At 35.3% G+C, this 16840-nt stretch overlaps 1 long non-coding RNA gene across 1 annotated transcript in view; it reads left to right on the plus strand.

Annotated features, from left to right (window-relative positions):
• The window catches only part of LOC130054588 (uncharacterized), a 44755-nt gene extending 28172 nt beyond the window's left edge, over positions 1–16583 (plus strand). Inside the window, exon 3 of the long non-coding RNA XR_008802903.1 lies at positions 16368–16583. This is a non-coding gene — a long non-coding RNA (uncharacterized LOC130054588). The remainder of the gene's footprint in view (positions 1–16367) is intronic.
• The last annotated feature ends 257 nt before the right edge of the window (positions 16584–16840 follow it).

Consider the following 16840-nt stretch of genomic DNA (forward strand, 5'->3'; position numbering starts at 1 on the left):
GATTACTTCCTTGTCTAAACACTTGCATTTTTAGACATTTAAAACAGAAATAATTGAAGTACGGATTGTTTTTATGTAGTCACGTTCATTCTTTTTAAAATTGGTGAAGTACATGTATTTGAAAATAAAGATGGCCTAGAATACCTTTAGAAGTACATGTATCCTTAACAAAACTACCCGAGTAATGTATGATTAACTATCGTGTACTACATTTCAGTATAATTTTCATATATATATATATATATATATATATATATATATATATATATATATATATATCATATATACGTAGTGAATGAAAGGATATCCAAGTTATACCAAATTAAATCGAAGGATCGGATTGGAGTTTTTAAATACAGTAACAGTATATGAAAATTTTCGATATCTATATCGTTAGAATAATCTACAATAATGAATTATCGATTATATTACCAAGCTTACTGATAAAAAAACCCCGATGTTTTACTCCAGTAAGTCAAAGATTTTAGCATTGTATACCAAAGTTTATTTTAGTATACATTTGCGTTAGGGATTGTCCAATTTATCTACATATGCATATACTTTAGTAAAATATTAGATGTAGAAGCCGTTTAGTACGTACATGTATGACAATATATGACTATATACTCTCGAAAATTAAACTTTCAAAACACTGCAGGAAATACATGTATGAGAGTTGAAGATAACGAACAGCGATCAATCTCATAACTCCTATAAGCAATACAAAATAGAGGGTTGGGCAAACAGGGACCCCTGGATACATCAAAGGTGGGATCATTATATTATATAATTATGGTAAACATAGAATAAATATCATACATTTTCAACTTCGCAATCAGTCTTAATGCACATCTCTTTAATCATTGTCTTATTAGTAATCCATCTTGTAATCTTTGTGGTAATCCATGTGAGGATGGTTACAATTTCTTCATGGGATGTCCATAATACAATATACAAAGAGAAGTACTCTTAAATAATGTAAATTCTCTTATTAATATCCCTGTTACAGTGGAAATATTGTTAGATGGTGTCAAAGGTGAATCTTTTAGTACTAATTCAAAAATATTTGATACGGTTCATTCCTTCATTGAAAAAAGTAAAAAATTAGTATTTGATACTATTGTTCAAAATGTATGTACATATGTACTCACCCAATACTTCACCGTATAGCTAAATATACTTCTGAATCCTTATTGTAATTATTGTAATATTAGTATCATAACAGGCACATAGTTGTATCCCCCCTTTTTATATAATTGTTTTATTTTCTCTCTTATTTGTAATTCTTTTTCTTCAAACATTTTGTTATATTTTCATGTACTATATTAATTTTATTTTGACATAACTGACCTTTGACCTATGGAGAAGGTTTATACAGGCATCGTGCCTGCTGCCTAATCCTATTTACATGTATCCATATATTTTCTAAATATACATGAATAGAATACTGTCCAAATCAAAATTTCAACCACTGACATATCTTCGAAAATTGCAAATGTTTATATAAAGTGTAGCGTATTTTAGTTGCTATAAATAACTATCACGTGATAACCCGTGACAGAAAAATCGTGCACATTGAGGTTGTACTTTTCTAAATATTATTCTACTTTTCAAATGCCCTCCCATTTCCAAATTCTATCGGAAAACCCAAGATACATTACTGGTATCAATAGAGATAAAACAAAAAAATAAGCAATAGTGGTTTCACACATTAATATCATGTCAAGAAAAGAAGGGTAGCTTCATTTGCTTTATTTCATCCTTATTTATGTTAAAATATTGCTGTTGATCCAAGGCAACATCACATCTCTGTTTGCTTCCTTGTAAATCATAGCCGAAATAAAAAACATGTTAGGTGTAAAAGATTGACATTTATTTAAAATGACGAAAAAATGTGAATCCTAAATATACAGAACGAAATTGGGTGGCAGACATACCCGCATCTTGACTAAAAATGCAATAGAAAAAAGTTTTGATACACAACACCGTTCTCCCAGCCACAATATTTTTACAAAAAACAAATGCGATAATGCGATGAAATAGAATATGAATCTTTCCAGGAAACAAAAGTGGTGCATAAAAAGGCCATGGAAACTTAAGGTTGAAAAGGACAAAAAACCCTAGGTTTGAAGCACCTAGCACCAATCAAAATGTTGTTCAAACATATCACAAATATCTTAAAAAGAGTAATAACAGATTATCGAAATGTTTGCTTTTTTGATAAGTAGACCTATCTTTTTTGACAAGAAGAAAAATGTAGAAAAATCAGTTTTAACAAACGATGCGGTTCATTTTATCTTGATTTTCAAAGTAAGAATGAAGATTTATACAATCTTTCGTCAGTAAATGAAATAAGTACAACCACGTTTGATTTTTCATTTATATATTTTAGGATGAATTTTGTTTTATACTTGTATGCCTTTGTACTGTGAGTTAAGAAAATAGTACATAAAGCCATATTATTGGAAAAAGCCAAGTCCATTCAAACTTGTACACTTACTTAGTATCAATAACCTCAAGGTTTTGTGCAACCTAGACAAATTTCTAAATAAAGCATTCATTTATCGTGATAATCTTTTGATATAAAGCAAGACATGGTAATGCTTTTGTAATGTGATATGCTCAAATACATTTCTCTGTAAAGGCATCACAATATATTATATATTCTAATGAACTTACTTTATACATGTTGTTAATAGAGACCCTATCTCTTAATATACATTGTGGATATTTTCCCACACATACAATAGCAATCCAAAATATCCGCGTAATTTTCTACCTGCGGATTAAACATGCAAGTTGAAGATAACGAACAGTGATCAATCTCATAACTCCTAGAAGCAATACAAAATAGATAGTTGGGCAAACATGGACCCCTGGACACACCAGAGGTGGGATCAGATGCCTAGGAGGAGTAAGCATCCCCTGTTGACCGGTCACACCCGCCGTGAACCCTATATCCTGATCAGGTAAACGGAGTTATCCGCAGTCGAAATCAGTGTGCCAAGAACGGCCTAACAATCGGTAAGAAACACGTCAGACAACATTTGACCCAATGCGAGGTTGTACTGACAAAGTAGATCGTTATATATTGTTGGGTCATATATTTTTCTTTTGCAGAAATATGAACCCATGGAAAAAAGTACGTTTACAATATTTAGATTCTCCATAATTTGTCGATATTTACATGCTGCAGTTGACAAATTGTTTACATGTTCAATCGTCACTCGGCGTATAGTTATTGCGCCATCACCTTACTTTCATATTGATCAGACACAAATTACAAGACAGCAGTATAACATATCACATTTCTTTGTTAAATGCCTCTCTGATTCTAGCCACAAGTACCCTTAAGTTTTCCCCCATCATTTATTTCCAACTTACAATACACGAGAGAGGTGAGATAATACCTTTCCAGAGGTTCTCCCTTAATCCACACCTGTGGTACCAAGGTCTCCCCGAATAGGATGCTCGTTTAATTAAGTATTATATTATATTAAAAAATCATTTAATTCGCGTGACTAGAGCATCCAGATGGCCAACTTCTTACAAAACAGTCTCTTGCACTACCCTTTGCACACTAGTACCGGGGGTCGGATTACCTTCAGTACTCTGAAGTTAATATTAAAAGATGCTGGAGTTTCTCATTGACAATATTGTTGTCATCTTTGGTGATCAGGTCTTCCAAAAGTCTGTTGGCATTCCCATGGGCAAAAATTGTGCTTCTTTATTAGCTGACCTGTTTTTATATTCTTTCGAGGCAAAATTTATTCAAAAGCTTCAACACGAGAAGAAAAATATCTTGCTGTGGCTTTTAACTTGACATTTAGATCTGTCAACGACGTTTTATCTATTAACAATAATCATTTCCATCCCTTTGTCCATTTGATACATCCCAGTGAACTTGAAATAAAAGACACCATAGAATATCCAACATATGCTACTAATTAGATATTCTATTAATCATAGATGTTAACGGCAAACTAACAATTAAACTTTATAACAAACCGGATGATTTCGTTTTCTTCATCGTCAAATTCCCTTTTATACATAGCAATATTCCATTATCACTTGCATATGGTGTTTATGTCTCTCAACTGATTCGATAAGTAAGAGCTTATTCTATGTATGATCAGTTTTTAAATCGAGGCAGGATATCAACAAACAAGTTCATATTACATGGGTTTCAACAGTCTCATTAAAGTCAGTATTTCGCAAATTTTATGGTCGTTATAACGATCTAGTTTGCCAGTATAACCTGCCATTGGGTCAAATGCTGTCTGACGTGTTTCATACCGATTGTTAGATCGTTCTGTACACACTAATTGTGATTGCGAAATAGTTCGTTTATTTGATTGAGTGGTGGGTATCAACGGTCAATAGTGGATGCTTACTCCCCCTAGGCATCTGATCCTACCTCAGGGTTCGTGCTTGCCCAACTCTTGATTATATTCCTTTTAGGGGTTATGAGATTAATCGCTATTCGTTATCATCACTATTTGGCATAGGAATTAGATACATTCCTAAAGCATTGATGTGGATGGCTTATTGTCAAACTAATCCACTAAAGAAAAACGACAGAACGGACTGTTAAAATTGGTTTGGTATGAAATTAGCTCTGTTCCCAGTAAAGCATTCTGCAAAATCATCTGCATGCGACTAAATGAAGTCATCGACAAGATATTAAAGAAACAATAAACAGGATTTAGATCAGCTGTTGGGTGTGTTGACCACATTTTAACATTACGAAACATTGTAAAGCAGCGCATCTAGTGGAACAGCAAAATACACATGCACTTTATACAAAGGTCTTTTGATAATGTTCATCGTAAACGTTTCTGGAGAATACTTCCTGCATATGGGTGTCCATATTATTCGGATACTAAACACCTTCTATGAAACGTTTTAAAAAAGCAATCAGTATAGGATCGTGCGTTGAATTACAAAAATATACAAATATAACACAGGAGCAAACTCTAAATCGTTTACAGAAAATTATACATATTCCAACAGAATAACCAGTAATGGATTGATTTCAAAATGATAAGAATCAATTTGTCATCTCAAATATTGCTAGTTTCTAACAAAACTGGTCCTCCAAAACCTTATTGAAAGTAGATTTAAAATAGAAATTTTACTAGAAAGATTTTCCGTTGGGGTAATTTGACTCTATTAGGGGTATCTCACTAAATAGCTATTTTTCGTGGTGAAATCCTGCCATCCTGCTACATGTATGTAGCCAGGCTTTTAAGGGACTACTTTATACATGTAGACAGTTTTCTGGAGGAGAAAAGGCTAGAGGAAAGGCAACAAGACCGTAAGTTAAAAAAACCCCACTTTTTCGGTTAACTTCTTCAAACACCTATTTCAAAGCTTAAGTAACCGCTGCAATAAATCGTAACATGACAAGGTGAAGGACAGTAATACTCTCATAACTCCTATAAAGAATACAAAATTCATCTATCTGGTTAAATAAGCCGACAGTAAATTGAAAAAAAGATATATTAACGAATCTAAAGATTTTGACAACAGGAAGAAACTATGTATGCAAAATTGGTTCAAGATTTAAACGAATGGGGGACTCTTTTCTTATCTCAGACTACGTGAAATACAACTTAGAGTCCATTTAAATGTCAATAGCACATCAAATACAAAGATTACAAATCTCTCTTCTCACAAATGAAATCCATTGAAATCTACCAGGATTTATGATAAAACATCTTTAAGTTCATAACTATGTTCAAAATAGCTTTAAAGTGCACTTAGGCTTGGTTTGAATAAACAACCCGTTGTTCACATCTCTTCTGTTTTTCATATGAGATTGTTATAGTTTTTGGTTTTTGTAATATGTATATTGCCAGCTTTAACCCAGTCATCCAGATAGGATATCCCATCCTAGATGGAATATAAAAGTACCCAAATCTCGAGACGCCAATATTGAAAGCACAGTTATTTGATTTTTTTCGATTCCGATCGTAGACGAGGATATACATTTTTGCAGATACCACGATCTGTAAATGATCACTAAAAATTCCTTTTGAAAAATCTAATTAATTGCAGAATTGATTGGCAGAAGTAGACCTATATCTATTTACATTGCTGAATTTTCATTTTCGGTGCCACTGGGGAGAATAGTTTTAAAACTCAATAGTTCATAAATAATCAGGTCTTTCTCTATTATACATTCATCATACAGTAACAAGTTCATATCATTACAAAGTAATGGGAAAACATATCATTTTACGTAAGTCGGTAGTCTGTAGAAACAAAATCTATGGTATGCAAACTAATGCAAAAATAAACTACATGCGGTCTTGGGACAGTAATACCCGCACACGAGTGTTTCGGTTTTAAAAATAATCTCCGATTATGCTAGAGTTCCTCATTGACAATATCTTCGTGGTCTTTGGTGATCAGGTCTTCCAACAGTCTGTTGGAATTCCCATGGGCACGAATTGTGCTCTTTTGCTAGCTGACCTGTTTCTATATTCATATAAAGCAGAATTTATTCAAAAACTTCTACGCGAGAAGAAAAAATCTCTCGCTGTGGCCTTCAATTCGACATTTAGACATATCGATGACGTTTTGTCTATTAACAATAATAGCTTTCATTCATATGTTGATTTGATATATACCTATGAGCTCGAAATAAAGGACACCACAGAGTCGTTCACTTCTGCTTATTGAAAGTAGACATTAACGGCAAATTGACAACTCAACTGTAGGACAAACGGGATAATTTCAGCTTCTCCATCGTCAACTTCCCATATTTATGTAGCAATATTCCATTATCACCTGCATATGCTGTTTATTATATCTCAACTGATTCGATATACAAGAGCTTGTTCTGCGTATAGTAGGTTTTTAAATCGAGGTAAGCTACTGACAAACAAGTTGATGGTACAGGGGTTTCAACAGTCTCGATTGAAATCAGCATTTCGCAAATTCTATGGTCGTTATAACGATCTAGTTCGTCAATACAACCTCGCATTGGGTCAAATGCTCTATGACGTGTTTCATACCGATTGTTAAGCCGTTCTTGGCACACTGATTTTGACTGCGTATAACTCCGTTTACCTGATCAGGATATAGTGCTCACGGCGGGTGTGACCGGTCAATAGGGGATGCTTACTCCTCTTAGGCACCTGATCCCACCTCTGGCGTGTCCAGGGGTCCGTGCTTGCCCAGCTATCTATTTTGTATTGCTTATAGGAGTTATGAGATTGATCACCGTTCGTTATCTTCACATTGCATGTACTTGTGTAACTTAACTTGCGAAGAAGCAACAATTGTTATTTTATAATTTACTGGAATATACATGACCAGATTCAAACTTTTCAGGTGGGAATATGACCTCTGGGCCTCTGGGAGGGATACATTACCGCTACATTGTCAGAAATTACATTTTTTTTATCTCGATTTCAGGTTTTGTACTTTATACATTCATAAGGCGCTGGTTAATGGTAACGATAATGCATACTATTTAGACGTGGTATTGAGCATATGACGGTGGCTTTGAAAATACAGGGGCAATTTAATGCAACCTAGCCTCTTATGTTTGCAATTCAAAACGTATTAAAGAATGAGTTTGTAACTTAATAAATTATGTTTAAAAATGAGTTGCGGAAGGAGAAGTTTTGTTTTTAAAAAGGTCCCTACTACAATATGCTCCACTACAAATATATTCTTGTTGCACATGACACAATGCACTGAGCACCAGGGTTTTGTTCGTCTTTTCCCCGCAAGATGAAAAAGAAAATACCGTACAACGTGATCACCCTTTAACACCCTTTGGATTTGGAGCAATTATCAACACTCCGAATACTTATTGGACATCTAAAGAACACCTCTAATCATCTCCTAAAACATGATTTGGCTACTAAAATGTAAAAGGAGTTCTGCTAACTAGATTTCTCTATAAAAAAAACTTCGTTTTTCAACTCCCAATATTGGCCCCCAGGGTGAAAATGAAAATTTTGAAACCTTATTACATATCTATGCAAGGTGAAGATAACGAACAGTGACCAATCTCATATAGCACACCACCAATTATCTTCCAAAAGATTATTTGACTATAAAGTGTAGCGGTCAGCCGGGATTGATCGCATGTGGCCAGATAGCTCAGTTGGTAGAGCACCTGACTAGAGATTCAGGGGACCGTGTTTAAATCCCGGTCAGGTCCGTTGCATTTTCTCTCTTCCTGTTACATTTGATGCCGTTACCAGTCCCTGGAACTGACAGGTGAAAATGCCTGCCAGGAGATAAAGATCCTGGGTTCATGTCTTCAGGTGTGAAGACATTTAAGGAGGGAAGAATGTAGCGGTCAGTCGGGTTCGACCGCTGGTAGCCTGATAGTTCGGTTCGTAGAGCACCTGATTAGAGAATTCGGGGGGGGGGGGGGTCGAATCCCGGTCTGGTCCGTTGCATTTAGACACCAGCAATCATTTTCAAAATATGATTTAGCTACTGCGTAAATTGTAAGAGGAGTTCGAGAAATCATGGTTTTTTTGTGGGTTTTTTTTTTTTTTGGTTTAGAGATAAAAAAAAAAAGAAAAGTTCGACATCCATGTGGGTACCAAGGTGAAAATGAAAATGCAGAAACCTCAATGGACTTCCACGCAGATTGAATATTCATAATGAGCAAAAAAACCTTGAAAGTTAATACTTCTTAAATCAATTAATAAACGCATTGTTAATTATGACTGTTGATATATTAATACACATTTTATATGTAACTCTCCCTAAGAATTTAATTAGCACACCACAAGTATGCATCTCAAATCATAAATTTAGAGCTTCTTAATCTTTGAAAAGTCTACGAAACGAGTATCGAGGCAAGGCAGGGTACCCCTTAATCTTTCATTTCCTATCCTCAGTTTAGGGTAGCACCTGGGATAATGGAGGGTTCTTAATTTTTTTCCCTGTATTCTCATAATGAAGGTTAATAATAATCTTTGAGAGGTCCACAAAACGATTATCAACACAAGGTAGGGGACTCCTTGTACACCCATTTCCCTACCTCACTGGAGCTGTTAGGGTGTCACCCGAGATTGGTGTCACATTTCAGATGATAAATGAAACAAAACTGATCAAAAGATAGATCTCACTAGATCGCGGGAAATCACAAAACGACGTGTTATGTTATAATTATTGATATATCATTAAACATAACATAACTGATAACTTATTTTAAAACATGTTCTAAAATTCATTTGAATTAAATATATCGTTTATTCAATTCATGTGCGCAACATTTTACTATTTACAGTAAAAAAAAAAAAAAACCGTGATTATTAGGAAGTCGCTTGAAGCTTCAACTTAAATGTTCCTTATTTATCATAAATGATCTTTCTCCATATTGAAAGTTCGATAATGATTTTACAAATACATTGTAATCCGGTATGCCGAATAGTTGACCAAAGACAAAATGAACAGTCGTTCATAATTTCAAATACATTTGTATTACGAATGTGTACATAGTGGTAGTTTTTGTCCAGTGCGAGAATTTAAGAGCAAACTAATGTCAAACGCAATAATCGAAAACATAATGCACTACATAAATGACAACAGAAGCACTGCTATATTGTAAACAGAGGCCTAATTTCTTAGGACATTGGCGGGTAGTGTAGAACCTGATTTCGGTAAAAAGTTATGAATTATAAGGCACAAACTTCCCAGAACCGTTCTGAATGATTTAATATCTGACATATTGGACAGTTTTCGACTTATCATTCGTACTTACTTTCATGATCTGTGTCATCACAAAACATGTTCAACCAAAATAAAAACTTTTTTGTGCTTATCCATATCGGTAACTGTACATGTTAATAAATTATTACAAAAACTGGTACATGTAAGAGGGACTTTATAATCACGGGAAAAATTAAGGAGATCGAAAATATCAGATGAATAGGGTATTGAAAAATTTATCGATTTGTCAGATCGTTGGTCTCGGTAGGAGGGGGTATCCTTCGTTGAATGAGATGTATATAATATAATTATAAACCTACATAAAGTAATAAATATAAATAAGCATAACTAACACAGAACACCTACATAATTTTATACTGATCATGTTGTAAACCAATCGCAACTTCTCGGTTTCCCAAAAAGGCCCGAGAATGTGCAATTGGTTGTAGACCTGTTGTCTCGTTTCGTTCTGGAAATTTCCATATGGCTGATTGAAGATGAAAATCACGGATTGAAGAAACGAACAGGCATATTTTATTTATTCAACAATCATTAAAACCTATTCCTTATGTAAGATCAACATCAAGCATCGATAAACAACGATTTGCCATTTCAGGGTAGTTTATCAAAAACGAAAGTAGGATTTTAATTAATTTTACGATATTTATTTATCAAGTAAAATTTTGTTATAGCTTACGGACTTCACCAGACTCACATATGAAACAATATTGAAGGTGCAAACAGTAACTCTGGAGGAAACGTTTCAGAGTTTATTGGCAAAAATTGTTAATTTATGAGCATAGAATGAGGTTAATATCTCCTTAATATTTGAAAGAGTCCACAAAACGAGATGGACCCTTTGAAATATCATTTCTCGCTCTCAGTTTGAGGTTTTAGGGGTACCAACCGGGAACTCTTGAGGTTAATTTTTAGATCTCCATAACTATCATATATTGCGATAAATAATGAAAAATATGCTGGAGTTCCTCATTGACAATATCTTCGTTGTCTTTTGTGATCAGGTCTTCCAACAGTCTGTTGAAATTCCCATGGGCACAAATTGTGCTCCTTTATAAGCTGTCATGTTTTATATTCTTATGAAGCAAACTTTATTCAAAAGCCTCTACATGAAAAGACAAATTCTCTTGTTGTGGCTTTCAACTCGACATCTAGTAATATCAACGACGTTTTATATATCACAATAATTATTTTTATTCATAGGTCCATTCGATATACCCCTGTGAAGTTTAGATGAAAAAAACGTCATTAACTATATTAACGGCAAACTATATGTAACAACTCAACTTTATGACAAGCGGTATAATTTCAGCTTCTCCATCGTCAACTTTCCTTATCTATGAAGAAATATTCCATTATTACCTGTATATGGTGTTTATATCTCTCAACTGATTCGATACATAAGAGCTTGTTCTGCGTATGATCAGTTTCTAAATCGACACAGGCTACTGACAAAACAATCTGATGTTACAGGGTTTTTAACTGTTTCGTTTAAAGTCAACATTTCGCAAATTTTATGGTCGTTATAATGCTCTAGTTTGCCAATACAACCTATCATTGGACCAAATGCTGTCTGACGTGTTTCATACCGATTGTTAGGCCTTTCTTGGCGAACTGATTTTGACTACGGATTACTCCGTTTACCTGATGAAGACATAGGGCTCACGGCGGGTGTGACCGGTCGACATGCTTACTTCTTCTAGGCACCCGATCCCACGTCTGGTATGTCCAGTGGTCAGTGTTTGTCGAACTCTTTATTTTGCATTCCGTATAGGAGTCTTTACCTTTCACAAAAATGATCAAGAGATAGATAACAATGTAGACGAATATATAGGACTTTGGGGGCAAATAAACTCACCTGAAAGTTACTTCTACTACTTCGCATTTGATATTAACAAAGGTTAAAAGCAACGTAATCTCCGAAGAGTAAACAATTAGGGGACAAGGTAAGGGACCGCTGCGCTGGGACTATCATTTGCTACCCTCAGTTTGGGGCTGTAGGGTGTCACCTGATGCCTCCGAAGGTTTGGGGTCACTTTGCAGATCTCTAGAAATATTGAATGTGGGATGATCAAATAAAAAACTGATTAAGAGATAGATAAAATGGTAGACAACCCGACAGAACCATATTAATGGGTCACGTCAGCCTATGAGGGCAGTTGAGCTTACCTGAAAGTTACTGATTTTACAACACATGGGATGATAATGAAGGTAGATAAGAACATACGGGTGTGGAGGCAAGGTAGGGAACCCATTGGACTATAATTTCCCGTTTGGGGCTGTAGGGTTATCACACAGAGCCTCCCCAGGAAGTGGTCACATTTCATATCTCTATAATCATTAGATATGATTAGGGCGCTATACAAATTTTACTTTTGTATCCTATTGTATGATGTGGTGGAATGACACAAAACTGTTCAAAAGATAGAAAACTATACAGACTATCTATAGAGCTCAAAGAGGTCAGTAAGCCTATTGAGCTCATGTCCACCTTAAAATTCCTAATTGTACAACTCATAGGATCATAAAGACAATAATTATCTTCTTAACCTTTGACAAGTCTAGGAAACTAGTCTGGGGGCAAGGAGGGGACCTCTGGGACTATTATTTCCCTTCTTCAGTTTGAGGTTGTAGGAGTACCACCTGGGGTATCTCGAGGATGGATTCACTTTTCATGCCTCTATAATAACCAAATGTGAAATGTCATTGATCGAATGAAACAAAACTGATCAAAAAATAGATAAAACTGCAGAGAACCGATATAACCCTTAAAGGGGTTTAGTTCGATTTCCAACAGATATTGGTATAATGCTTGAATAAACCAACAACTATGATACATTTTGAGCATTTTTCTGTTCGTAGAATAAGATGAAAAACATTGGAAAATGAGGTCCATACTCTTTGAGATACTGTTGTTTGGAAAAGTTTATTTCTTTCAGAAACTTAGAAATTGTACTGATAGTACTATTGTACTGCATACAGCATACATGCCCAATATTAAATTTCTTTGCAAAATTTTGTTTTGACAACAATGAACCCTTTTCATCTACAATTTTTTTATACCAAGATTTGACATAATCTTTTTTTTTATCAACTTTGATTCTTGTGTTAAACCATATAGGAATAACAAGGATTTTTGAATTATGAGCATATACCGTGTCCATAACTTTTGTGATCAAATAAAGTCACGACTCAAGTACATCCTTCCAAACGTCAGTTGGGACACACATTCATCACCAAAATCAATCAACATCACATCCATATATACTTTCAAACATACATGTATTTACCTGAGCCTGTCCACCACTGACAAGTCTTTTAATATACTTTGTTTAAATATATTATTATTAGACCCCGTGCTGTATATTAGAAATAACTTGTAGATACTCAACACTCCACACTTTTTGTTCAATTGACTTTCTTATCAAGAGAGGAAAAACCTATATATTCTGGGGTCAAATGGTCGAGGTCGTTACTGGACTTCAACAGAAGCTTGTAGACTCTATTCAGATCGCATTTTTTGCTCCATTGATTTTATACTTCACAGCTATCTTTGATAGCAAGAAAGGAAAAACTCTTTTGATTTTGGGATCAAAAGGTCAAAGTCACCTACAGAACTTCATAAAAAAGGTTGTAGAGACCCAATGAGTTGGTTGGTTGTATATTGTTTAACGTCCAGCTCGAGAATGTTTCACTCATATAGAGACGTCACCATTACCGATGAAGGGCTGCAAAATTAAGGTATATGATCGACGCTTGCGGCCTTTAAGCAGGGAGAAATCTTTATCGTGCCATACCTGAAATGACACAGGGGCTCAGTTTTTGCGGTCTCACGAAGGACCGCCCCATTTAGTCGCCTTTTGCGACAAGCAAGGAGTACTAAGGACTTTTTCTAACCCGGATCCCCACAGGATTGCGGAGATCTCGTATGACACGTCATGTGGTAAAAGTACAGATTAATAACAACTTCATTTCTGAAGAGATCACGAAACATATTAACTATTCTATGGTCGTTATAACGATCTATTTTGTCAATACAACCTCACATTGGGTCAAATGCTGTCTGACGTGTTTCATACCGATTGTTAAGCCGTTCTTGGTACACTGATTTTGACTGCGGATAACTCCGTTTACCTGATCAGGATATGGGGCTCACGGCGGGTGTGACCGGTCAACAGGGGATGCTTACTCCTCCTAGGCACCTGATTCCACCTCTGGTGTGTCCAGGGGTCCATGTTTGCCCAACTATCTATTTTGTATTGCTTGTAGGAGTTATGAGATTGATCACTGTTCGTTATCTTCACCTTGCATATTAACTATACTGTTAGATGTAAAACTTATACGGTACCAGTTCTGATGCACCAGATGAGCATTTCGACAAATAATGTCTCTTCAGTGATGCTGAAGCCGAAATATTGGAAATCCGAAATAACAATAAACTTGTAAGAGCTAAACAAAAACCCAGAGAGCTAAAGACTGGAGTCAAAGCTTTCTTATCAATGATTATTCGATTTCTTTCCTTCGAATATTTATATTTTACCGGAACCTTTTATTTTTCTTATCGCATTCCGAACTTTATTTAATGGCCTAAGAGTATGCGATTACGGGACTTTCGAGATACGGATCCACTCTGACTTTTATCGCGCATTGAACGTAATTGTAGGGCATGTCACTTCCGGATTACAATAACAACTAAGTAAACAAACATGGAATATTTCAATTGCTATCAATTTCCTGCACTTAAATGCTATTTTTGAAAAAAAGGAATCACTACAACAATTTTATAGGAAAATACAATTGATTAAATTATGCGAGTCGGCGCGGGAAATAAATCTAGGGAATATCTTGAGGATATCGGTAAAACTTCACGCCTTGCATCCAATGGTACGCGTCTAAATGCGCCTTTTCCCTTCCATCTAATTTACACCCATGTACTAAGCACCAATAATGACCTGGATCTTCATCCTAGGACTGCGCATAGCTCTTTACGGACCGTCTGTTAGCAAAACACCATATGTATCGATGTCAACTTTGCCCAACAATTGGTTATTATCACGTGACCGTGGTGTATAAACGTAAAAAATAATCGGTCGTTCCGGCATATCCCGAAAGTTCCGTATTTATACTGTAGACAAATATTTTCCAGGGTTTTCGTTTAATTATATTCATGGTTCTAATAGCCTTTGTTCGATATTTGCGAAAATTATTCAAATTTAAGGAAGTGGGTGATCTATTGAATTGTCTTTCTGCTTTTTTGCTAGCTTTAATTGCTTCCTTGCATTCTTTTGCAAAACCTATTTTAGTAGAATTTGTCGAGGTTTTAGGCATGTATTTCTTTGCTATATGTAATAAAGTTTCGGTAAATGAATGGGGCCTGGGATGTTTTCAAACGTTTCAGCTGCGATATCTTGGAAACACAAATCTTCAAAACATGGCCATCAGTTTTGTCGAGTTTCACGTTTTTAACAGGGTTGATTCTGAAGGATTATTTGCTTTAAAGATAATAGGGAAATGATAGCTTCCGCACAAATCACCATGTACAGATCAATTTGAATTGAAAAGTAAAGAGGGATCCACAATACTTATATCGATTGATGAATATGAACCATTGCCTGGATGAAGATACGTGTTAGAGCCGTCTTTTAAAATATAGAGATTGTGGTGAAATATTACATCTTCCCGGGTTTTTGTTTTACCTTTATCTGTCATTTTACCGCAACCCTATACGGGTTATGGGCGTTGAAATCCTCCATAAGTAAGAAAGGGGCTGGAAGTTGTATTAAATCTACACGTTCCTGAGATTGTAGTTGATCTTTTGATATATACAGAACAAAGGGTAATTGTTTTAACAAGGGAAAGACGAATTGCTGTTGCTTGAAGATTTGTTTTCAAATTTATTTGGCTATGGGTGTAATTGTTATGGACTGCTATGAAAGAACAACCAGAGGCTCTGTCTGATTGAGCGTAATGGTTATACATAGAATGTTTTTATATCTATCTTATATGTATCTTTCAAATGTGTTTCCTGTAAACATATGGCTACCGTGTTATGGGTCTGAATGAGTAATAATATTTCATTGAAATTTACTTTAAAACCTCAATAATTTCATTGTATAAATGTTGTATGATTCATGAATTGTTATAGGTTACTGGGGGTATCCTCCCATTATTATTTTTTAGAGAAAGATTCCTGGTTCGTGATAAGGAGTGTGATGAAGTAAACTCTATTTCCTTCAAGACTCCAAGTTTTTTATGCAGAGGGACAGGATCTTTCACCCTCTTTGGCTATATTGTTTTTAGCTTATTTTTTGTTGAGATGAGTTACGTCTCCTAAATGGTTTGGTGGTATCTGCAGCTAAAGGCTCTGCAGAGGTCGCAGCTACAACCTTAGCTGCGGACCCTGAAGAAACATGTTTAATGCATTCTGATTTTGTCCTTAGACGACAAGGAAACTATTTTTGTTAATACAGAAGTCTGTGGGAATATATAATTCTCAGACTTAAGTCGACATATCCTTCTTTGAGGATGCTTTTAAAACTATTGCATATGATGGGAGATTTGGTTTTGGAACGATGTACATGTTGAAAAGTTGTTTTGGTCTCGTGGTAAGTAAGTGTTTATCTGTTTTAACTTTCTGTATTTCTTTTTCTTTTATCCAGATTGGACATTATTTAAAGGAGATCATGTGGTCCCATTGGCAGTTTTTGCAGTTCATTGTGACAACTTTTTCCATCACACCCTCCTCACCACACCGGAAGCAGGCTCCGGGGCCTTCACAATGTTTGGATATGACCAAATCACTGACATTTAAAGCAACGCAGCAGAATTTGTACAAACATTTCTATTTTCATTTGATAAAACCTATGTAACTCTGATATTTGTTGGAAGTATTGGCATACGAATATAGTATATATATATATATATATATATATATATATATAAAGCACTAAATAATCACAACTAGGTACTGAAAATTTTCGCCCCAACCCGGGGTCGAACCAGCGACGTACGGCACCCACCGCCTAGCAAGACTGTCAAACCAGTGCGTAAGTCCACTCGGCCACAACGACTTCCCTGGAAAGGAAGTTTTGTTATGCTCCTAAAGCACTACTTATACACACTGATGCAATCT

Source organism: Ostrea edulis, chromosome 1 (assembly GCF_947568905.1).
Source record: "Ostrea edulis chromosome 1, xbOstEdul1.1, whole genome shotgun sequence".
Lineage (NCBI taxonomy): Eukaryota > Metazoa > Mollusca > Bivalvia > Ostreida > Ostreidae > Ostrea > Ostrea edulis.